Genomic DNA, 24,817 nt, shown 5'->3' with positions numbered 1-24,817 from the left:
ATATGATGTTAAATTGTTTGAACAACCCGGAGAGATAACCTTTGCAAACTTCTTCAAAAAACATGAGATCTGGTTCACTCATAACTGAGAATTTTGAAGGCGTACCTTCCTTATATCCATATTACCTGTAGCCCCCAAGTCTTAAGAGGGGGACATAGTGATGGCTTTAAGACTTGCTTCAATATAAATATTTCAACTCTAGAAAAATCCGGATTGTTCCTCTGAGTCGCCAGTCATAAGTTGAATGTTCCACATATGTAGCCCCCAAGTTCCGAGTTGTCTTGCCTGCAACAACCTGGGACTTGTAATTGCCTTATGCTCATAAAACTTCAACCAGTGTAGCCCCCAAGGGCCGGGTCATTATGCAATAATGAGCAAGGACTTTTTGCAGATTTGATTATATAAACTTGAGGAGCAATGTGTAGCCCCCAAGGGCCGGCTCAGTAAGATAATACTGGGCTGGGACTTAGAAAATGATGAAAGGCCGACTCATCTCCTTGAGATAACCGGGCATGTTGACAATATGATGACTTGAAAAGCAACTTCCATTAGCCCCCAAGTGTCGTGGTGCATGCTTGCAGTGACATGGGACTTGCATACTTGATGTAATATTGATTTGAATAATGTAGCCCCCAAGTGCCGGGTCGTATGCCTGCAGCGACTCGGGACTATTCCTTCCATTGTAGAATAAATCATATCCATTGTCTAGATGATGTTGCTGAAAGCCTTGCATATCAATGTTGAACCATGCTCCTTGTTGTAAGCTGGTATTTTTGGATGAGGAAATAGTAGCCATTATTCTAAAGGGGATTTGAAAACCTCAATCATCCAATACTGGTTATGATAACCATAATAAAAAATCCGGCAATGTTGCCTATTAAAGATTTGAATAATATAACCTGGTTTGAAAACCGGTGCCTGCAACATAAAACAATTATCCATGCAGAAATGATGCATGCTATGATGATGCAATGATAATGCAATGTATGATGCAATGTATGATGATGTATGTGTATGATAATATAGTATAAAAATGTTGTCTTTCAAGGCTCGACATAAGACTGGTATTGAAAAACTCAATTTTTTGCTTCAAAGAAGCTTGGCATGAAAGCCTGTCATCCTATAAGCCGGCTGTCACGTGACATAAATCCATCATTTAAACCTTAACTAGTTCAGGGTCTTATTGAAAATATTGACTGTTAAGAGTACGAACGGGCCACATAGCGGAGAGACTACAACAGACAGGTGAGTTTATCCTAGCTCACTATAAGCCGGCTCTCACATGACATAAGCTGCCGTATTAACCTTGACGAGTTCAGGGTCTTATTTAAAAGATTGACTGTCAAGAGTACGGCGGGTCACCTGGCGGAGTAGCAAGTTGCAAACAGGCAGGTTTAACCCAGTTATGGCATGAAAGCCGATCAAGTGGGTTATAAAGCTATACTCATTGAGTAGGAAGCACCCAAGCGGCCTATGGCATGAAAGCCGATCAAGAGGGTTATAAAGCTATGCTTATTGAGAAGGAAGCCCCCAAAAGACCTAGAATATGGTATGAAAGCCGATCAAGAGGGTTATAAAGCTATGCTCATTGAGCAGGAAGCCCCCAAATGACCTATAATATGACCAGCCAATAAGGCAGGATACCCATGTTTGAACCGCGTACCATGGCAACAAGTTCTCTTTGGCAACCTTTATTTTTTCTGAAAACTTGAACTTGCAAGAGATGAATTCTTTCTGAACCGGACATTGAGCCGGATATTGAGAGCTCCAAACTTTGTGAGAGACAGATTTCCCTTGAGCCGGATTTTGAACCGGAATCTTTTCTGATAACCCGAAATCTTTCTTTTGAGCCAGAACTTTCTAATTGTTCGGCACTTTGTAAGCCGGAAATTTTCGGACAGCCTTTAAATTTTCACCAATGTGGCAATAGTCTCCAGGACCTGGGTGTTTTCCCTCCAATGACCCGGGGTTCTTGAATTTGCTGAAAACGGTAAAAATTTGCTGAGTCATGTCTGCGTAGCCCCCGAGTCTTAAGACGACTCGAGGAATTGGCTTGAGATTCTCCATACTTGACCGTGATATAAACCGGCATAAAATTGACAGCAGAAACGCTGGAATGTGTTGAAGTTGGATACGCATTGGGAGTTGATAATCTTCGTGGAACTCATTGTATATCCTTGGCGTAGATAACGCAATGTGAATCCACGAAAGGTTGATGTCGATCGTGGCGGGTTTCAAATGATCCCGTATGAACTGTGTCAGTAATCCGGCCAATGGTTCATCCCGTCTGGTTGTTGAAGTTAACCAAACTGCAGTGGCGGTGAATTGTGCGCATGTCCATTGAGTCATCCCGTGCAGGCAGAGGCTGATAACATATTATGATTTGTTCCAGAGTTGTTGGAAAAGACCGGGCCATAGGAGCGGCGACTTGCGCGCGCTCATGAAATAGCTCGTGCAGACGGGTGCGAGTCCCGTGTGTTGATGTAGACCAGACCGCGGGGGTGGACAGCAAAGACGACCGCAACATGAGAGGCGGCACGGACGCAGGCGAGTTGGCTGTAGGCGCGGACAGATGAGTCGGTCGCAGGGTTGTAAGCCGGTGCGGATGAGCGAGTCAATCGCAGGATGGTCCTGGCGAGCCGATATAGACCAAACCGCAGAGGCGGCGACTTGCGCACGTCCATTGAACAACGAGCAAGCGCGATCCCGGCAAGTTGATGTAGACCAGACCGCAAGGGCGGCGGCTTGCGCGCGTCCATGCACCGGGTAATGTAGCACGGATGAACGCCGGGCGGAATGTTGCCAGCTCGTGCTCCGTATCCTGTGGTATAAGCCACTTTTACCATGCATAAAAATAGGATGCCGGTAACTGCCACACGTGTGGCATCTAGGGGGTTGTGCCGCATGCCCTGTGTGGCATGGAGACAACCCCGCCCGCACGACGGCGTCCGGGCGCACCCAGCCATAGCTCGCATGTCCGGTGTGTGGCACAATCGCCCACACGTCCGGGCAAACGACCCCGCTGCTCGCACAACCTCACGCGCCCGTTGTCCCTATCCGCCTTCGAACCATAGTGCGACCTGTCGCCGTCGTCTCCTACCTCTCGACCGGCCAATCTTCCCCTACCTCCATCGTCTTCCTTCTCTAGTTGCCATGGCAACCAGACCAGATCTCTAGCGCCACCCCACCCCCACTGTCGGTGTCAAAACCGGCGGATCTCGGGTAGGGGGTCCCGAACTGTGCGTCTAAGGTCGATGGTAACAGGAGACAGGGGGCACGATGTTTACCCAGGTTCGGGCCCTCTCTATGGAGGTAATACCCTACTTCCTGCTTGATTGATTTTGATGAATATGAGTATTACAAGAGTTGATCTACCACGAGATCGTAATGGCTAAACCCTAGAAGTCTAGCCTGTATGACTATGGTAATGAGTATATCCCCCTCCGGACCAAGTCCTCTGGTTTATATAGACACCAGGAGGATCTAGGGTTACACAAGGTCGGTTACAAGGAAATGAATCTACATATTTGGTCGCCAAGCTTGCCTTCCACGCCAAGGAGAGTCCCATCCGGACACGGGTGCAGTCTTCGGTCTTCGTATCTTCACAGCCCATCAGTCCGGCCCATGGCTAACAGGCCGGACGCCCGAGGACCCCTTAGTCCAGGACCCCCTTAGTAGCCCCCGAACCAGGCTTCAATGACGAGGTGTTCGGCGCGGAGATTGTCTTTGACATTGCAAGGCGGGTTCCTCCTCCGACGGTCTCCAAGTAATGTATTCGGCTTTTAATTCAATGCCACACCCCTCGGCTTCTATGCATCGATGACTTCCACTTCCACGTGTCGGGAAAATGCGGGCGGTCAAGTTTTTTTTTGCAAATAACACCCTGGCCATGCAAGAAAGAGCGTCTATTTAAAGAGATTGGGTCTCAGATCCATTCGGCACCACGCGGAGAAAATCCTCAGAGATTGCCAGGAAAGACCGTTCCAATATGGCTAGCCTTCCCAGCTCCTCCTCCCGTTCCAACCCAGAGAAAGGCAAGTGGGAGAGGTGCTCTGCGTCCCACAGTCAATTGGCGAAGTTGCAAATGCAGGGATTTCTCCCCCCTGCGGATCCGGTCCCTGTTCGAGCAGGGCTGGCTTCTTTCAACGGAAAAACCCAGGCGGAGGATTTCCCCAATCCATCTGCGGGGGAACGAGTGTGCTTCGTCCCCTATCTGCTGAGGGGCGTGGGATTTCTAATTCACCCATTCCTTCGAGGGCTTCTGGAGTATTATGGCCTCCAGCTGCACAATTTTACCCCAGCCTCCATCCTGCACATTGCGGGTTATGTCGCTTTATGCAAACTGTTCCTGGGCTGTGAGGCCCATTTTGATGTGTGGAGAAAGTTTTTTGTCTTGTCCCGCGCAACCACGAGGGATCGATATTTGAAGTGGGCGGGGCCGAAATATGGCGCATTGCTGAGACCGGATACCTATCCGGCACACTGAAGAAAGCTTCCGAAGAGTGGACCTCTAAATGGTTTTACATTGATGACGTCGTACTTCCAGATCCAGTCCGGAGGGGTCTCCCCGAGTTTACAAGTGTTCCTCTAAAGAAACGCCACAGCTGGCGCCCTCGGAGCCTCGAGGAGGAAGATAGTGCGGAAGTTCGCCAACTCCTGAGCAAGATCAGGACGCTCGCCCAGTTCGGATATACGATAGTTGAAGTAATGGCGACCTCCATAGTGCGGGGGGTCCAGCCACTCCAATACAGAGGACTTCCTATGTGGAACTACAATGGGGAAGATGACGCCACCCGCTGCGGCAGGAAAGGTCCGGACACCCCTGCCGCCCTAGCCAAAATATTGGCCGAACTGTTCAAGGGTGAGGAAGAGGAGTTCCTGCGCATCACGCACAGAGAAGGATATTCCATGTACAATCCTCCTAGCTGGGTAAGCCCCCAGCTCTTCTGCTCTACTCATTTTGCTCCCTGTTTAATGAATAACAACCTACCCCTTGATAAAAACACTGGCGAAAGATCTCTGAAGGGCGCACCCCGCAGCTCGAGGGCCACAATCAGGACCTTGACCCCGGATTCAAAGAGGATCCGGACATATTCGTGGTGCTCGAGAATGGCGTGTTTTACCAGGCGAGCTACGATGGCACCGAAGTGGCCATCATCGCCGATTACCCTGGTCTTCTCCCCATTTCACACGTAAGTAGTCAGGAGACATCTCCCCTGAAAGGGTTCCCTCTTTCCGCCTCACCCACCGCACTGTCTCGTGCTTCGAAGGGGAGGCGTTCAACATACCGTGCTACTCCAGGAGCGACTTCGAAGAGAGCGGCTCCCGCACCGGGCAAGCCTTCGAAGAGGAAGGCAAACGAAGACACGGGCGAGCCCTCGTCAAAGAGGTATGGGTTTGCAAATATGTTATTTAATAGTCACATCCAACTGTGACTTTCATGTTCGTCCTGTATCAGGAAAAGAGTCTGCCGGACTGTGTCCGGGGGTCCGAGCAGTAATACTCCCAACAGCCAGGATCCAGCCCCAGCCGAGGGGACAGGGGCCGATACGGGAGTGACGCCGGATTGTCCTTCCGCCGAGGGCTCGGAAAATATGTCCGTCACCAACTCGAAAGTGGAGAGCGCCATGAATCATTGGCGCTGGAGGGCCATGTTACGAAACCCCCGTTGTCCGAAAGAGGCGTTTAATGCCTTCAGCTCGGCTGATGCATACATTCGAGCTGCTCGAGATGGGCTTAGCGGAGCCACAAAGCAGCATTTAAAAGATGTGCAGGTAAGTTTACTGTGACTCAGTATGATAACCGTATGCCAGTAGCCCCCGAGACTTAAAGTAGTTGGGACAACTGATTTGAGGATCGCTGCATAATCAGGTTCTTTCGGAGAAGAACGACTTGCTGGCCCAAGAGCTAGAAAAGTGCCAGACGCAGTTAAACGCAGTGACCGCCAAACTGGAAAAATCCAAGGAGGCGTCCTCCGGTAATATTTCCCTCCATCGAGAAACATTTATTGTATAGTGACTATGCTAACATCGCGGCTTTATCTCATAACAGGATCATCGGATCAACTGGAGGAAAAAGAGTCGAAAAGACTGCATGCCGCAGGCGAACGGTTGTTGGCCCGAGTCAGACAGGAGAAAAACAAACTCCAAGATTCAAAGACCAAACTGGGCGAAGAACTGAAAGACGCGCGAGCTCAGCTAGCCGACTCCGTGAAGGAGAACAAAAAGCTGCAAGGCGGCATATTCAGTACGTGGCCGAATTTACCTTATAACAGTTTGGAGGTAAAAGTAGCTGATATAGCTATGATTGCAGGTATGCTGACAGGCCATACCGAAGAGGAGGTGTCCGGATCATCAAGTGATCTTCTGCAAGGGCTGTCGTAATTGCACGAGCAGGCTCGGCAGGCAATGCGGAGTGTAGCCAAGGCCTTATGGCCGTCCGCCTCCCCTCCAGGGAGTATGGAGGATCTTGTAGAGCTGTTCAAGGGAGCACGGCGGCGTATCTGACTATGGAAGATATCGGCCTACTGAGAGGGTGCGCGAGAGGCCTGGGCCATGGTGAAAATGCGGTACACCAGGCTGGATCCAAATCACATGGCCCGGGTCGGACCGCTAGGGTCAAATGGGGAAGAAATTACCGTTAGTTTAGTATATAACCAAGTAGAAGTAGCCGCCAAATATTCCCAGCAGGATTGTAAGTTAGATAGCCTGTTGGACGGCATAGAGGAGGAAGTTTTTGAGTCCAAGTGACTATGTAGTTTCCTGAATTGTAAAACGATTGTCATGGCGGACCTTTTCGCTTCAACCTCTCGACCCGATGGTGCGGAGTGTTTCCGAATACCAAAACGGCCGAGTAGACCGGGTATGCATGGAAACCAGGCGTAGGGGTCATAGTTGCTTGAACAGACAATTATCCGGCTAGTTCTGTTATATTACATTAAGAGTGTAAGAAACATCTTCCAGAGAGAATAGTTCCGTTAAGAGTTCCTTTCCCTGGGTGTGCATGCATCGATGTGCATGTCCGAACTATGATGAAGAAATCACAATGTGTATAGCTTCTGGGGGTTCACGATGGGATGAATGCAAAAACATCTTTAGTTCACCGACCGAATATTCCCTTAAGAACGCTAGCTTTCGGCTTCACCCAGTCTGAGGTACACATCCGGATGACCGGCAGTAACAATCACAGAGGTGCTCCCTTTATGCCCTAGCCGAACTAACGGGAACGTGGGCATAAGCACAAAAGCCAGGCAACCCAGCTTAGCCAAAACTTAAGTCATATCCATGCATATAATGGCGAAGAAAAGGTACATATGGTAGAAAACACATATGTGAAGAGCTTGATGCTCGGAAAATAATAATAGCAAGCATCTGTCCAAGAAGCCCCCAGGTATAATAGATGTACATACTTCAAGATGTATGCGTCGGGGGTGCACGGTCTAACCGCACGAAAGCTTTTAGAGCTAAAGAGAAAAAACGAAAAGAGAGAGAAAAAATAACGGAAACAATAGGGGGAAGGAGACGAACAAAGATTTCGGCGCTAAGCATAGAATCTTCGGAGTCTGGCCGCGTTCTAGGGGTTCGGCTCTAGTCGATTGTCTGACGCATCACGCAGGCGGTACGCCCCTCCGGTGAAAACTTCGTCGATGATGAAGGGACCCTCCCACTTGGGCTTGAGTTTGTCCTTTTTCTTCTCCGACAAGCGTAGAACGAGTTCACCGACGTTGTAAGTTTTGGCCCGCACCTCTCTGCTTTGATACCTGCGAGCCTGCCGTTGATAAAATGCAGAACGGGTTTTTGCGACGTCGCGCTCCTCCTCCAGGGCATCTAAGCTGTCCTGCCGATCGAGCTCAGCCTCTCTCTCTTCGTACATGCGCACTCGAGGTGAGTCATGAATAATGTCGCAGGGCAGTACTGCCTCTGCGCCGTACACCATGAAGAAAGGTGTGTATCCGGTAGTGCGATTAGGCGTGGTCCGCAGCCCCCAGAGTACGGAGTCGAGCTCCTCAACCCAGTGCTTGTCTGATTCTTTCAAAGACCGCACTAGTCTAGGCTTAATGCCGCTCATAATAAGACCATCGACTCTTTTGACTTGACCGTTTGTCTGTGGATGATAGACAGAGGCGTAATCGAGCTTGATGCCCAGATTAGTGCACCAGGTTTTCACTTCGTCGGCTGTGAAGTTGGAGCCGTTATCAGTGATGATACTGTGTGGAACACCATAATGGTGTACGACGCCGGATATAAAGTCTATTACTGGCTCGGACTCGGCTGTTTTAACTGGTTTGGCCTCTATCCACTTGGTGAATTTATCCACCATGACCAGCAGATTTTTTTTCTTATGGCTTCCTCCTTTAAGGGGTCCAACCATATCCAGTCCCCAGACCGCAAAAGGCCAAGTGATGGGGATTGTTTGTAGGGCGGTGGGGGGCATATGGCTTTGGTTGGCGAAGAGTTGGCATCCAATGCAACGTTGGACAAGGTCCTATGCATCCGCTCGGACCGTCGACCAATAGAACCCTGTACGGAAGGCCTTGCTAACAAGGGCCCGAGCTGCGGCGTGGTGCCCGCCGAGACCGGCATGAATCTCAGCCAGAAGCTGCCGCCCCTCCTCCTCGGAGATACATCTTTGAAGGACTATGGTGGCGCTTTTCTTATAGAGCTCTCCGTCATGAACCTTGTAGGCCTTCGAACGCCGGACAATGCGGCGGGCCTCATTCTGATCCTCAGGAAGTTCCTTCCTGTTAAGGTAGGCCAGGAAAGGTTCGGTCCATGGGGCAATGACTGCCATGATGAGATGCGCCGACGGTGTTATTTCGGTGGCTGAGCCTCCGATGATATCGGTCTGTTCGGAATCTGGGGTTATCTTCGGATCCGGACTGGTGTTGCCGTTTTCCCCCTGCCACACCACAGATGGCTTAAAAAGCCTTTCCAGAAAGATATTAGGTGGGACGGGGTCGCGCTTAGCACCGATACGAGCAAGAACGTCCGCCGCTTGATTACTTTCTCGAGCCACATGATGGAACTCGAGCCCCTCGAACCGAGCTGACATTTTTATGACGGCATTACGATAAGCTGCCATTTTCGGATCTTTGGCATCAAAGTCTCCATTTATTTGAGATATTGCAAGGTTTGAGTCCCCGCGCACTTCCAGGCGTTGTATGCCCATGGAGACAGCCATCCGGAGACCATGCAATAAGGCCTCGTATTCGGCTGCGTTGTTGGAGTCTGTGTATAGTATTTGGATTACGTACTGAATGACGTCTCCAGTAGGGGACGTTAAAACGACGCCCGCTCCTAGCCCTACCAACATTTTGGAGCCATCGAAATACATAACCCAATTGGAATATGTGCCGTACTCTTTAGGGAGTTCGGCCTCTGTCCATTCGGCGACGAAGTCAGCCAGTACTTGGGATTTAATAGCTCGACATGGTTTCTATATAATATCAAATGGAAGGAGCTCAATGGCCCATTTGGCAATCCGGCCCGTGGCATCGCGGTTGTTTATTATTCGGAAGCCACCGTGATCGAACACTCCTGGAAGTAGTTCCATAGCTTTCGAGATGCCATAAAGACCGCGTATGCTATCTTTTGATAATGGGGGTACCAGGATTTGCATGGTGTAAGGACAGTGGATACGTAGTATACTGGCTTCTAAAGCGGGAATTTGTGTCCGTCCTATTCTCATTCAACGACGAGCACGGTGCTCACCACCTGGTGTGTTGCCGATATGTATAATAACATGGGTTCGCCAACATTTGGCGCAGCCAGGATTGGGTTACTTGCTAGAAGGGTTTTTATTTCCTCCAGTCCGGCTGTTGCCGCGTCCGTCCACTCGAAGTGATCGGTTCGCCGTAAAAGGCGATAGAGTGGCAGTGCCTTTTCTCCCAATCTGGAGATAAAGCGGCTTAGAGCTGCCACGCAACCCGCGAGTTTTTGGACTTGTTTGAGGTCCATTGGCGTAGCCAATTGAGACAGAGCTCGAATTTTGGCTGGATTTGCTTCAATTCCTCTATTGGAAACGATGAAGCCCAGCAGTTTTCCTGCGGGGACGCCGAAAACACACTTTTCCGGATTGAGCTTAATGTCATACGCGCGCATGTTGTCGAATGTGAGACATAAATTGTCTATTAGGGTTTCAACGTGCCTAGTTTTGATGACGACGTCGTCCACATAGGCTTCAACTGTCTTGCCGATCTGTTTCTCCAGGCATGTTTGAATCACGCGTTGGTATGTGGCGCCGGCGTTCTTGAGCCCGAAGGGCATGGTGTTGAAGCAGAATGGCCCATACGGGGTAATAAATGCTGTTGCGGCTTGATCGGATTCCTTCATATTGATTTGATGGTATTCGGAATATGCATCAAGGAAACATAGTGAGTCGTGTCCTGCGGTAGCATCAATGATTTGATCGATGCGGGGGAGGGGGAAGGGATCCTTAGGGCAAGCCTTATTGAGGTCTTTAAAGTCGATGCAAAGACGCCAGGATTTGTCCTTCTTTGGTACCATCACCAGGTTTGCCAGCCAGTCCGGATGTTTTATTTCTCTAATGAATCCGGCCTCAATTAGCTTGGCCAGCTCCTCCCCCATAGCTTGGCGTTTGGGTTTAGAAAAGCGCCGCAGTGCTTGTTTGACTGGTTTGTATCCCTTTAATATATTGAGGCTATGTTCGGCCAGTTCGCGTGGGATTCCAGGCATGTCAGAAGGGTGCCAGGCGAACATATCCCAGTTTTCACGAAGGAAATCTCGTAACGCGGCGTCGACCGTTGGGTCTAGTTGTGCCCCAATAGATGCTGTCTTCTTGGGGTCCGTTGGGTGGACCTGGAATTTGACTATTTCTTCTGCCGGTTTGAAGGAGGTGGATTTGGGTCGTTTATCTAAGATCACATCGTCCCTATCCACTGTGGAGCGTAGTGCAGTTAATTCCTCGGCCGCGAGGGCTTCATAATGCCTCAAGGGCTAGGGATGCGGTTTTGTTTTCGGTGCGGAGTGCTATGTCCGGATCACTCACAAGAGTGATTATGCCGTTGGGCCCGGGCATTTTGAGCTTCATGTACCCGTAATGAGGTATAGCTTGGAAGCGTGTAAAAGCCTCTCGCCCCAACAGGGCGTGATATCCACTGCTGAAAGGGGCCACTTGGAAGGTTATTTCTTCGGACCGATAATTCTCCGGCGTGCCGAATACCACATCAAGTGTGATTTTTCTCGCACACCGCGCCTCCCGACTGGGAATGATTCCTCGGAAGGTCGTGCTGCTTTGCTTGATGCGGCTTCTGTCTATTTCCATTTGTGGAGTGTATCCTCATAGATGAGGTTCAGTCCGCCGCCGCCATCCATGAGGACCTTGGTGAGTCTAAAGTTGTCCACGATGGGACTGCGGACTAATGCAGCTGGCGCTCGGACTGTCTTGTATTTCGTTCGTCACCGGCATTAAAGGTTATGGCCGTGTCATTCCAAGGGTTTATCGCGGCGATTTGACAGACTTCGGTATGTTTGAGGCGAATGTCTTGAAGATTGTCAATACTCTAGGGTCGTCGTCTTCTCGGGGGTGTTGTTCTGGGAAATTCTTGGTGAGGATATTCTCGCCGCTCTTGGTGTGACGCCCCCGATTTGACCGTACACTAATCATGCACGCAAATGTGTACGACCAAGATCAGGGACTCACTGGAAGATATCACAACACAACTCTAGACACAAATTAAAATAATACAAGCTTCATATTACAAGCCAGGGGCCTTGAGGGCTCGAATACAAGCTCGATACACAAGAGTCAGCGGAAGCAACAATATCTGAGTACAGACATAAGTTAAACAAGGTTGCCTTAAGAAGGCAAACACAAAAGCAACAACGATCGAAGAGGCAAGGCCTCCTGCCTGGGACCTCCTAACTACTCCTGGTCTTCGGTGGCCTCCATGTAGTAGTATCCGTCGGCGGTGGCATCTGACTCCAGGGATCCACCATCTGGTTGCATCAACCGGAAAGAAGAAGGAAGGGGGAAAAAGGGGTAGCAAAGCAACCGTGAGTACTCATCCGAAGTACTCGCAAGCATCAGATCTAAACTAAATATGCATTGGTATCAAATGAAGGGGCTGTATCTGTGGACTGAACTGCAGAATGCCAGAATAGAGGGGAAGGCCTAGCCTATCGAAGACTAGCATCTTCAAGCAGCTCCAAGCATCTTGCAGCATGTAGAAGAGTAAATAATAGGAGTTTATATTTAACAAACATGTTGTAGTATCAACGGCCAAAGATCCTTCCTCGACTCCCTACGAGAAAGCAATCCCGGAGCCACATAACTTAAGTATCCATTTCTAGTTGTATTAGATCAAGATATAAGTCTGAACGTCCATTACCATGGACACGGTATTCGAATATATATCTTCCCTGCAGGGGTGCACCACGTTACCCAACACGCTCGATCACCCTGGCCGGACACACCTTTCTGGGGTCAATGCCCGGCCTCGGAAGATCAACACATCACAGCCCTACCTAGGCTCAGCAGAGAGGTCCCCGCCGGTCTACATCCTAAGCACTCCGGGGTCTGGGCCCATCGCCCGTTGCACTCCGGGTCGTTGTGTGCAGGGTGGATACCAGCACCACCCGTGTAGTGGATGGCACGATCTGACCGTGCCACAATGCTGAACTGGACATTTGACAAAGCTTCAGCTGATACCACGACGTCGAGGCCCATATCTATTCTCGCGTGGTGGTTAGTGCGTAAAGGCCAAAGGCCAACTCAGAACAAATACCCAAACCTGTTAGTGCATTGGGGGCTCGCGGAGACGAGCAGAGACTCACAATAATGTGACCCCCTCGCCCTGTCTCGAGGAAATACGGCAAGGGCAAGCCCAGCCCACTCGAGGGCTGCCTGACTTCCCGGCCGTGCCTCGTAACCATCTTGCGGGTGCTCTCCGGGCCCGCCCGACTTTCACCAAGGTCTCCAGTAAAGACAAGGTAACCGTGTGTCCAAACATCAAGGGGAAAACCCAAGGAATCACCCTCGGAGGATTCCACTCGATGTAATCATCAAGGTGAACGTAAGAGGGACCACCCTCGAGGTTCACACTTGAGGTGTTGAACGACAGAGCCGTATCGGGAATGGTGAAAGAGGAAATCACCCTCGATGACCACGACCGAATAGCTACACTACAGAATTATCATCAGGAGTGCGTTATGAGGGATCACCCTCGGCACTCGATAGTAGTTCTGCAAAGTCGAGCAACAAAAGGGGCGTGATGTGATGTGAGGTGTCAGGCTCTGGTCGTCGATCACGTTGATCGAGTCGTCGATGATGAAGCAGGGGCAACAAGGACAAGGTGGGGGTCACAGATGGATCACTAACAAACCTATACTAAGCAGTTTAGGAGAAGCAGGTAGGTAATAATAGCAGGTACAAAAGCAGGCTATGCATCAGAATAGGAGCAAACAAATTGTAACGCCCACGATGCGGCTATATCTCCCACGTGTCGAGGCACGACTTAGAGGCATAACCGCATTGTGGTTTTGTCGCAAGAAGGGTCATCTTCACACAATCCCATGTAATGAACAAGAATGGGATAAAGAGTTGGCTTACAATCGCCACTTCACACAATACATAAATATAATCCAAACATCATCCAAAATACACACATAGACCGACTACGGTCAAGATCCGAATGAAAATAAGATAACCCCAAATGCTAGATCCCCGATCGTCCCAACTGGGCTCCACTACTGATCATCAGGAAAAGACACATAGTAACGGCCACGTTCCTCATCGAACTCCCACTTGAGATCGATCCCATCATCTGCACTGGCATCGTCGGCACCTGCAACTATTTTGGTAGAATCTGTGAGTCACGAGGACTCAGCAATCTCACACCCGCGAGATCAAGACTATTTAAGCTTATAGGAAAGGATGGTGTAATGAGGTGGAGCTGCAGCAGGCAATAAGCATATGTGGTGGCTAACATACGCAAAAGAGAGCGAGAAGAGAAGCAACGGAACGGTCAACATCTAGCAATGACCAAGAAGTGATCCTGAACTCCTACGTACGTCATTCATAACTCAAACCGTGTTCACTTCCCGGACTCCGCCGAGAAGAGACCATCACGGCTACACACACAGTTGATGTGTTTTAATTGGGTCAAGTGACAAGTTTTCTACAACCGGACATTAACAAATTCCCATCTGCCTCATAACCGCGGGCACGACTTTCGAAAGATAATACCCTGCAGGGGTGTCCCAACTTAGCCCATCATAAGCTCTCACGGTCAACGAAGGATAAACCTTCTCCCGAAAAGACCCGATCAGTCTCGGAATCCCGGTTTACAAGACATTTCGACAATGGTAAAACAAGACCAGCAAAGCCGCTCGAATGTGCCGACAAATCCCGATAGGAGCTGCACATATCTCGTTCTCAGAGCACACCGAATAAGCGAAGCGTACAGGTACCAACATAACCCAAGTTGCCAAGGGACGGTCCCGCACGGTGCTCTAGTTTGGACCAGCACTCAGAGGAACACTGGCCCGGGGGTTAAAATAAGATGACCCTCGGGCTCGCGAAAACCCGGGGGAAAAGGCTTAGGTGGCAAATGGTAAAACCAAAGTTGGGCCTCGCTGGAGGAGTTTTATTCAAGGCGAACTGTCAAGGGGGTCCCATAAATCACCCGACCGCGTAAGGAACGCAAACTCAAGGAACATAATACCGGTATGACAGAAACTAGGGTGGCAAGAGTGGAACAAAACACCAGGCATAAGGCCGAGCCTTCCACCCTTTACCAAATATATAGATGCATTAATATAATAAGAGATATTGTGATATCCCAACATATCCATGTTCCGACATGGAACAAACTTCAACTTCACCTGCAACTAACAACGCTATAAGAAGGGCTGAGCAAAAGCGGTAACTTAGCCAAACAACGGTTTGCTAGGAAAGGATGGTTAGAGGCTGACATGGCAATATGGGAGACATGATATAGCAAGTGGTTGGTAGCACAGCATGGCAATAGAACGAACAACTAGCAAAGCAAAGATAGAAGTGATTTCGAGGGGTGGTTATCTTGCCTGCAAGGTTCTCAGAGTTGTCGAAAGCTTGATCCTCGTAAGCGTACTCAACAGGTTCCTCGTTCACGAACTCGTCTCCTGGCTCTACCCAAGACAAGAACACAAGCAAAGTAACCACAATAAATCACGAGGAATGCACAAACAACATGATGCAAAACATGTATGATATGCGAGACGTGATATGCGATGCATATGCGTGCTCCGGAAGGAAAATGATGAACAAGGCAGTAACTTGGCAAACCAAGCATGCCACTAGAAAGATGAGATAATTTCGGTCGAAATCGATATAAAGATCACCGGAAACGGATGCACGGTTTGCAAATGGCAAGCAAAACAAGAATGACACGAATCTGCGATTAACAGCATGATAGCACTTAAAATGCAACAAGTAACAATGCTACAGCACTCCAACATAGCAACAAAGCATATGGCAGTAATCTACAGGAGATGCTTGACAAAAGATGAACACTGAGCTACAGCTAGATCACAACATATCAGGCTCAACCAAGCATGGAAAAAGTGCAAAAGATAACAGGTTCACCGACTTGGTGAAATTACTGGACATGGCAGAAAACAGCATCAGGTAGCAATGTTCAGAGCATGAAATCAACATGCTACAGGAACTTAACATGGCAAAACAAGGCATGGCAGTATTCTACTAAATGCATATGACAAAAGTCCCTTACTGACCATAAGCCAAAAAGGACCAGAAGATATGATGGCAACCTTGTAAACATAGCAAGTTTCATTATCAGGTTTCAGACTGCAGAAAACAGAGCATGGCAGAAACAATAATATGAAGGCATCTTGGTGAGCTTGATGCACTTACCACAAGGCAATTCATGACGAAACAAGCATACCTACAGCAAGATGGCATGTTTATGAAGCTGACCATGGCAAGAGAAAATACATAGCATGTATGGATCAACTACAATAATCTTGGCAAAAAATTGAATAACACGTAAACAATCTGCCAGAAATATTTTATAGTAAAAGTAGAGAAATATTGAGTCATGCTATGGTACTCCATAATTGCAAACAAGGGCAGGAATGGATCAATTACAACAATATCTACAAAACATCCTTACTGAACATCTCCAAAATATGCATGGATCTCTCTGTAGCATCAAGTTTACATGGCAACAAAATAACAGCAGACAGACTTAGAGAAATTACTAAGTCCCTGAAATCAGAAACATTACGGGGCCTAGTTTGCATGCTTGTGCTAGTCACCACAGAGATCACAAAAATACATGGAATACACCACTGGAAAGATAGCATGGCATACAACAAAACACATGTAGAGCTCACGCCCATAAGATGCACAGATTAAATGATACAAAAATAACAAATCTCCAAGTTCTGCTAAGAACCAGTAGATAACAGCAACTAGCACTCTTGCAACAGAGATTTGGGCATCAACATGGCCTCAAATGAACATGGTGCAATTGAACAAAATGTAGAGCATCATGAGACGAACAATTCAGTATATTACACATGCGAAACGGAACTATATGCAGAGAGTTACGATGCTATGAACAAGTGGACATGTTGTGACAGAAAATGACTTAGAGAAAATCTCGAGGGTTCGGGAAAAGTCAACGCACGGGAGTTCTTCTGGATCCAGATCGGGGGTCGGCCTCGATGGAGCTCGCCGGCGACGGGAGAGGCGAGGGAGGCCGCGGCGGCCGGCGTCGGGGGGAAGAGGAGGCGCTCGGGCGCCGGAGGAGGAGGTGGACGGCGCGGCGGCGCTGGCGACGGCGGAGGAGACGCGGTGGCGCGGCGGCGGCGGCGTGGCGCCAGCGGGCGTCGGCGGCGAGATGGCAGGCACGGGTGCGGTGGCGGAGGGAGGCGAGGCGGCGGCGCTGGAGGGAGGCGTGGGCGGCGGGGCGCGACCGGGCTCGGGGGCCGGCGCTGGGCCCGCGGGCTTCGGCGGCGGCGGTGTACGGGCTGCCACGTGGCGGCCCCCGATTCGTCGGGCGCGACGGCGGGGAGGTGTCCAGTGGCGGCGGACACGTCCGGCGCGGCGCGAGGGGAGCGGGTTAGGGTTTGCCTGCGAACGTTTTTGGGAGAGATGCATATAAATAGGTAGAGGGAGCTAGGAGAGTCCAAATGAGGTGCGGTTTTCGCCCACACGATCGTGATCGAACGAACTACAGCATGGAAAAGAGTTTGGTGGGTTTTGGGCTGTTTAGAGAGGGGGTTTTGCTGCAACACACAGAAGGCCTCTGCGGTTACCCGGTTAACCGTTGGAGTACCAAACGACCTCCAAATGGAACGAAACTTGACCGGTGGTCTACCGGTGGTATACCAAGGCCACTTGACAAGCCTCGGTCCATTCCGAGAACGTTTGACACCCGCTCATGAAAGAAAACAAGAGGGGTGCACCGGAGGAGATGGGAGCGCCGGATTGCAAAACGGACAACGGGGAAAATGCTCGGATGCATGAGACGAACACGTATGCAAATGCAATGCACATGATGACATGATATGAAATGCATGACATGAACCAAATGCAAAACGAAAGACAAAACCCGACCACGGAGTGAATATCATAACACATAGTCGAAAATGGCAAGAGTTGGAGTTACAAATAAGGAAAGTTACATGCGGGGTGTTACAACACTCCACCACTATGACAGGATCTCGTCCCGAGATCTAGGACTGAAAGAACTCCAGATATTCAGAACGAAGATGGTCCTCGCGTTCCCAGGTGGCTTCCCGGTCGGAATGGTGCGACCACTTCACTTTCAGGAATTTGATTGACTTGTTGCGAGTCTTGCGCTCAGTTTCTTCAAGAATAGCAACGGGGTGCTCATGATAAGACAAATCTTCTTGAAGGTCGATATCTTCGAAGTTGATAATGCGCTCAGGCATCTTGAAGCACTTGCGAAGCTGTGACACGTGAAACACATCATGCACGTTCGCGAAGTTGGAAGGAAGCTCAAGTTGATAGGCGAGGTCGCCTCTTTTGCCAATGATCTTGAAAGGACCCACGTATCTAGGGGCAAGCTTCCCTTTGATATTGAAGCGACGAGTGCCTTTCATTGGAGAGACGCGGAGGTAGACATGGTCTCCGATCTCGAAAGCCACATCACGGTGCTTACTATCATAGTAACTCTTCTGGCGCGATTGCGCGGCTTTGAGATTATCACGGATGACTTTACACATTTCTTCGGCTTCTATGATTAAGTCATTGCCAAGAAGTTGGCGTTCACCAGTCTCTGACCAATTAAGAGGAGTACAACACTTTCTGCCATAGAGAATCTTGAATGGGGCCTTGCCCGAACTTGCTTGGAAGCTGTTGTTGTAGGAGAATTCGGCATATGGAAGACAATCTTCCCATTTCATGCCAAAGGAAATGACACAAGCCCTGAGCATATCTTCAAGAATTTGATTGACTCGCTCGACTTGGCCACTAGTTTGAGGATGGAAAGCTGTGCTGAAGCGAATGTTTGTGCCCATGGCCTTCTGGAAGGAGTCCCAGAACTTAGGGGTGAAGATGCTTCCACGATCTGAAGAAATCAATTGTGGAATGCCGTGCAAGGAGACAATTCTGGAGGTGTATAGCTCTGCGAACTGAACTGCTGTGATGGATTCTTTGATTGGAAGGAAATGAGCCATTTTAGAAAGCTTGTCAATGACAACGAAGATAGCATCATTTCCACGCTTGGACTTTGGAAATCCAGTCACGAAGTCCATTTCGATATGATCAAACTTCCATTCTGGGATAGCAAGAGGTTGGAGGAGACCAGCTGGTCGTTGGTGTTCTGCTTTCACTCTTCGACAGACATCACATTCATTCACGAATTGAGCAATTTCTCGCTTCATTCGAGTCCACCAATACGACTGCTTGAGGTCATGATACATCTTCGTACTTCCAGGATGAATGGAAAGAAGAGAATTGTGCGCCTCGTTCATAATGACTTTCCTTAGATCACCTTTAGGAACCACAATCCGGTCCTCGAAGAATAAAGTGTCTCTGTCATCAATGCGATAGCACTTGTATTTGGAAAGACCCTTGTCGATACCACGTTTCACCTTCTTCACCATGGCATCAAGAAGTTGTGCCTCACGAATTTGATCTTCCAAAGTAGGAGAGACTATGAGGTTGGCAAGAAAGTCTTGAGGAACAACTTGGAGATTCAGCTTGCGGAAAGCTTCACAAAGATCCGGTTGGAATGGCTTGAGAATTAAGTTGTTGCAATAAGCCTTCCTGCTCAAAGCATCTGCAATGACATTGGCTTTGCCTGGAGTATATTCAATACTCGGATTGTACTCTTGAATCATTTCGACCCATCGAGTCTGCCTGAGGTTGAGGTTGGGCTGAGTGAAGATGTACTTGAGACTCTTCTGATCGGTGAATATGTCCACTTGTCTTCCCAACAAGAGATGTCTCCACATTATTAATGCATGGACAACTGCCGCCAACTGAAGATCGTGAGTGGGGTAGTTCTTCTCATTGGGCTTCAACTGACGAGAGGTATAGGCCACAACTTTCTTCTCTTGCATTAATACAGCACCGAGACCTTGGAGAGAAGCATCACAGAAAACTTCAAATGGCTTGGATTCATAAGGAGGAGTTAAGACAGGAGCTGTGACTAGTTTCTCTTTGAGAGTGTTGAAAGCAACATCACACTCAGGAGACCAGACATACTTCACATGCTTCTGGAGGAGGTTGGAACGAGGCTTTGCAATCTTGGAGAAATTCTCTACGAATCTTCGGCAATAGCTTGCAAGACCAAGAAAACTGCGGAGCTGCTTGACATTCTGAGGAGGTTCCCAATTCACAATTGCGGACACCTTCTCGGGATTAACAGTGATGCCCTTGGCAGAGATGATGTGACCAAGGAAAAGAACTTCATCAAGCCAAAACTCACATTTTGAGAACTTCGCATAGAATTGATACTCTCTGAGCTTGTCGAGCACCAATCGCAAATGTTTGGCATGATCCTTCTTATTGTTGGAGAAGACCAATATATCATCGAGATACACCAGGACGAATTCATTGGTATAGGGGTTGAAGATGAAATTCATCATCCGAGAGAATACTGGCGGAGCATTGACAAGGCCGAAAGACACGATAGTATATTCATAAGAACCAAAGCTTGTTCTGAATGCTGTCTTGGGAATATCTTCTTCACGAATGCGAATCTGATGATAACCCATACGAAGGTCAAGCTTGGAGAATACTTTAGCACCTTTGAGTTGCTCGAATAGCTCATTGATGTTGGGAAGTGGATACTTGTTCTTGATTGTCTTCTTGTTCAATGGACGGTAGTCGACAGAAAGTCGGTCCGTGCCATCCTTCTTCTTTACAAAAAGAACACCACAACCCCATGGAGATGAACTCGGTCTGATCAAACCCAGACGCTCTTGTTCATCGAGCTGTTTCTTCAATTCCTTCAGCTCGTTGGGTCCAAGCTTGTATGGACGCTTGCAAACGGGTTCAGTGCCAGGCTCAAGATCGATAATGTCACAGCCCCAGATCAGCCCTTGTTTGACTTTTGCTTGTTCCTCATGTCATCATGTTTAATTTTCAAAGAAACTTGAAATGGGGATGTTGAAACCCTAGCACCAAATGCATTCAACTAGGTTCAAGTAAAAAATATTTTCTATGAACCCAAATGCCCTTTAGAAAAGTTCATGATTTTTGTTAAAGGTGAAAACCCCTGCCAAAAATGATGCACCTATTTCTAGGCCATCCTGGATTTTGAATTAAATCTTGTTGTATTTGACTTTTGGGCATTTAAATGCTATAAATAATTTAAATGTTCAAATAATGTTGGAACTATTTTTGGGCCACTGAAATAATTCAGCAAGTGTCCATGAATATTTTCAGGATTTTACGAAATGCCTTGGTATTTTTCCTAAGCTCAAAACAGAGGCAAATAATTAGAAAACAAAAACAAATTAGAAAACAGAAGAGGGAGAGAAAGTTACCTGGACCTACCTACTGTGCAGCCCACCTGGCCGGCCCAGCTGGCGGCCCAGCCCACCAGGCGCTCTCCTGTCGCCTTCCTCCTCGCGCCAGTAGGCGAGGGCGCTTGCCCGACGCGCGCAGCTACATGCCGCGGCCACCTCCTCCCTCCCTGCCTGCCTGGCTCCGCCTCGACGCGTCTGGACGATGCCACGCGACCCCCAGAGCCGTCCGGCTCTCTCTCGCTCTCCCCTCCTCTGTTCTTCCCGCCCGAACGCCTCCGTCGCCGCCGCTCGCCACCACCGCGGACACCGCCATCCCGGCGACGCCCTGAGATGCCCAAGAGCTCCGCCTAGTATCCCTCTTCCTCCTCGTCGAGCTGTGCAACGCCAGACGCCCCGAGTGCCTCCACGTCGTCGTCTTCAACCTCCCAACGCCGGAGATCCCTCTCGCCGCCCCGCTCGCTCCGGTGCTTCCCCGAGCACGCCGAGGCCACCTCTGCACTCACTGTGAGGCTCCGGTCCTTTTCTCCCTAACCACCTCGTCGATTTCACCCTGTAGCTGCCGTCCTCATGAGCTCCGAAGCTCGCCGCCGTCAGGCCACATCGCCGCCGCGGCCAGAGCTAGCTATGACCGCAACCAAGCACTGCAACATGCTCAGCACGCCGTCAGGAGCCTGGAACACTCAACCGTTGCTCCTGCCGTGCACTGCAGCGTCGTTTCGTCGGTCCCGTAGCCCCGGCCGCCGCTAACCTCAACGCCGGCGCTACTTCCGGCCACCCCACGGCCTCCCGCTTGTTCCATTGGATGGGCGCGAGCGCTAGCTACCCATAGCACCCATCCGCGCGTCGAATGGATGCCGGAGCCGCGATTCCGGCGTGCCTCCGCCGTGGCCAGAGGTCACCGGCGGCTAAGCGCCGGCCTAACCCCGATTAGGCTAGTGCTAATGATGCCCTGTGCAATTGACATGCGGGCCCCACTGTATAATTAACCATCTAACAAAAATAGATTGAATTAATCTAAGTCCAGTGGCCCCACGTGTCAGTTTGACTACGCTGACGTGGCCGTTGACCTGGCCCCACTGGTCAGCCTCTGTTCCTGCCCTGTCACACTGACGTGCGGACCCCACTGGTCAGGTTTGACCTGACTGGGTTAGTTGACCTGCTGACGTCACACTGACGTCAGGCTGACGCAGTAAAGCATTATCTGGATTTAAGTTTATTCAGGAAATTCCAGAAAATAGTATAAACTTCTAAAAATCATATAAAATCAACCGTAGCTCAGAATGAAATAATTTATATATGAAAAATTATCAGAAAAATGCAATCTATCCATCTGTATCATTTTCATGCATGTCAAACTAAGTTATACCTGCTGTATAGGTGAAAACATGATAATGCACTATTTGAATTCATAGTTTGAATGTGAATTTGAATCTTTGGTTCAAATCAACTCAAACCATTCTGCTCTAGCTTGCATTAGCCCAAAACACATTCATATTGCCATGTCATAGCATGCATCATATTGTGCATTGCATTGATCGTGCCCTTCTCTGTTTGCCGGTAATCGTCCCCTCTCAGTAGCCGATGCTCCGATGACGTGATCGATGACACCGATGAAGAACTATAATATCTTCAGAAGTGCCAGGCAAGCATAACCCCCTTGTTCATTCCGATACAATCCCACTCTCTCGCTCCTGCTCTCTTTTACTACATTAGGACAACAACGATTCAACTGTTACTTGTTGCGGTAGTTGAACCCCTTATCCTCTGCATGACCTGTCATTGCCACAGTAAATAGATGAAACCCACTAGCATGAGTAGGAGTTGTTTGAGCCCTGATGTGCCTACTCATTCATGCTTGTTTGTCATGCCTGCTATTGCTTAGAGTTGTGTCAGGTCTGATTCATCGGGGATGAATTGGAAAGTTGTGAACATGTCCTACTGTGTGTGAGCCAAGTGTGTGAACACGATTTGGTAAAGGTAGCGGTGAGAGGCCATGTAGGAGTACATGGTGGGTTGTCTCATTGAAGCCGTCCTCAGGAACTGAGTTCTGTGTTTGTGATCCATGATACAGTTACTACCACGCATTGGGCCCGAAACCAATGGACCCTCTCGGCTTCTTAATCACCCTTGTCCTCTGTCCAGGAGTTGCAAGTAGTTTCTGGTGTTTGTAGTATGCTGGAGGCCGTGGACAGCGCTGACCGAGGGGTGGGCTGTGATGCGGTAGGCATGTGGCACGGTGTACCGGGCGCCCGTTTGGTGTCTCGGGAACCCTGCACACATCGTTCGGGGCCGTATGTGGAAACCTCGGCCGGACTCCCTGCGGATGGAACCTGAATAGGCGATAAACCTGGACTAGAGACTTGAGTGTTTAGGTAGGCTGTGGCCGACTCCCTCGCCAGGCTTCCGCTTGAAGGTTGCCGAGGTACACGACGTGTACATGGTGGTAAGTGGCGAGAGCGTGTGTGACGAAGTACACCCCTGCAGGGTTAACATCATCTATTCGAATAGCCGTGTCCGCGGTAAAGGACTTCTGGGTTGCCTATAACAGTTCATAGACAAGTGAAAGTGGATACTCTAAAATGCGCAAGATAAGCGTGAGTGCTATGGATGGCGTTCTCGTAGGGAGACGGGAGCGGGTCCATAGTGGAGTATTGATTTGGTGAATATGTGGACTCGTGTGCGCCACCTCAAAAGAGTTGCTTGCAGTCGTAGTTAGGATAGCCACCGAGTCAAAGCTGGCTTGCTGCAGTTAAACTCCACCACCCCCTTTGTTGATACCGATGCATATGTAGATAGTTCTGATGTAAGTCTTGCTGGGTACATTTGTACTCACGTTTGCTTATTTTATGTTTTGCAGAGAGACGTCAGTCTCGCTAGTAGTTCCGTGTGGACTTCGACGTTTAGCTTGATACCTCAGCTACGATCTTGTGCCCTCGGCAGGATCTAGTAAATAGTCAGGCTTCTCAGCTTTTTTTTCATTTGTAGATGTCTGTACTCAGACATGTTGAGCTTCCGCATGTGCTTTGACTTGTATGCTCTGAATGTTGGGTCATGAGACCCATGTTTGTAATATCTGGCTCTTCGGAGCCTAATGAATAAATACTCTGAGTCGTAGAGTCTTGTTGTGATGCCATGTTGTATTTGCACATATCGAGCATATTGTGTGTATGATTGAAATGCTTGGTATGTGTGGGATCCGACAATCTAGTTGTCTATCCTTAGCAGCCTCTCTTATGGGGAAATGTAGTCTAGTGCCTCCTTGAGCCATAGTAGTCCGCTACAGCCCGGTTCACCGGAGTCCTGCTAGCCCAGCACTACTGCTCCGGAACACTTGACTGGCCGGCATGTGATTCACTTCGTTCCTGTGTCTGTCCCTTCGGGGAAATGTCACGCGGTGACATCCGGAGTCCTGCCTAGCCTGCTATAGCCCGGGTTCCCGGAGTCCTGTTAGCCCAGTGCTACAGCCCGGATTCGCACGCTGCTGACCGACATGTTCGATGTTGATTCATGTATGCCTGTCCCCATACGTTAGTGCCGCTTTGGGTTCACGACTAGCCATGTCGGCCCGGGTTCTCTGTCATATGGATGCTAGCGACATTGTCATATACGCGAGCCAAAAGGCGCAAACGGTCCCGGGCCATGGTAAGGCGACACCCGTGGGAGTACCGTGCGTGAGGCCGCAAAGTGATATGAGGTGTTACAGGCTAGATCGGTGTGACTTGGAATCGGGGTCCCGACAGCGTTGGTATCAGAGCCTGACTGCCTGTAGGTTTACCAAGCCAAACTGGTCGAAGTTGAGTCTAGAAATGCTTTAGTTATGTAAGGGAATTGATTGTGGAAGGGAACGT

Source organism: Triticum aestivum, chromosome 4D (assembly GCF_018294505.1).
Source record: "Triticum aestivum cultivar Chinese Spring chromosome 4D, IWGSC CS RefSeq v2.1, whole genome shotgun sequence".
NCBI lineage: Eukaryota > Viridiplantae > Streptophyta > Magnoliopsida > Poales > Poaceae > Triticum > Triticum aestivum.
This window is presented reverse-complemented; position numbering follows the sequence as displayed.